Here is a 1,354-nt window from a genome sequence, read left to right on the forward strand (position 1 = left end):
AGAGTAGTTAACAGAGACGCAGAGACAGAGAGTAGTTAACAGAGACGCAGAGACAGAGAGTAGTTAACAGGGACGCAGAGACAGAGAGTAGTTAACAGGGACGCAGAGACAGAGAGTAGTTAACAGGGACGCAGAGACAGAGAGTAGTTAACAGGGACGCAGAGACAGAGAGTAGTTAACAGGGACGCAGAGACAGAGAGTAGTTAACAGGGACGCAGAGACAGAGAGTAGTTAACAGGGACGCAGAGACAGAGAGTAGTTAACAGGGATGCAGAGACAGAGAGTAGTTAACAGGGACGCAGAGACAGAGAGTAGTTAACAGGGATGCAGAGACAGAGAGTAGTTAACAGGGATGCAGAGACAGAGAGAAGTTAACAGGGAGAGGTGGGAAGGGAAGGAGAGGGAGAGATGCAGAGACAGAGAGAGACAGAGGCAGAGAGAGATATGGGATAGAGATAGGCAGAGAGAGATTGAGTGATGTATGGTGAGATGGAAAGAAGAGAGACGGGGAGGAGGGGAGACATGCTGAGAGAGATAAGGAAGGGGGTAGATAAACGTGCTGACAAAGAAAACGGTAAAGACACAGGGTTTAATCTGATTTGTCATTACTGGAGGAGGCTGATTGGCGGATAGTTCTCTCTCTGACAGCAGGACTAAACGGCTTCACTGTAGAGTAATGGGAGAGATACATACACATGGATGTGCTCTCAAATGTGCACATACAAATGCATGCGCACACACACACCGATGGATGCTGGTGGGAGGAATGAGTTGGGGACGGGTTCGTTAATGTCTGGAATGGAGTGATGGAATGGAGTCAAACGTGGTGTCCATATGTTTTATGTGTTTGATACTGTTCCATTGATTCCTTTCCAGCCATTTAAATGAGCCTGTCATCCTATCGCTCATCACACAAGCCTCCTTGACTGACACACACACACACACACACACACACACACACACACACACACACACACACACACACACACACACACACACACACACACACACACACACACACACACACACACACACACACACACACACACACACACACACACACACACACACACACTGAATCTTTGGTCAATAAGGAGCCACCATCTGACTGTCTAATGGATAATTGTCTTATCCACTCTCATCAAAGGGATTGGGAGCGAGAGAGATAGAGAGAGTGAGAGCAGCTGGGGTTGTGATATGTCCATTCTGATTGAAGATGCGAGAGAAACAGAGAAAGAGTGTGTGTGAGAGATATCGCAGATTAGAGGGGAGATAGTAGGGACATGATTGAAAAGTGAAGCAGCCTATGGGAGCAGCGTATGAGGCAGGATGATCCATTGAGTAAACAGACATG

The sequence above is a fragment of the Oncorhynchus gorbuscha genome, linkage group LG15, assembly GCF_021184085.1.
Source record: "Oncorhynchus gorbuscha isolate QuinsamMale2020 ecotype Even-year linkage group LG15, OgorEven_v1.0, whole genome shotgun sequence".
NCBI classification, from domain to species: Eukaryota; Metazoa; Chordata; class Actinopteri; order Salmoniformes; family Salmonidae; genus Oncorhynchus; species Oncorhynchus gorbuscha.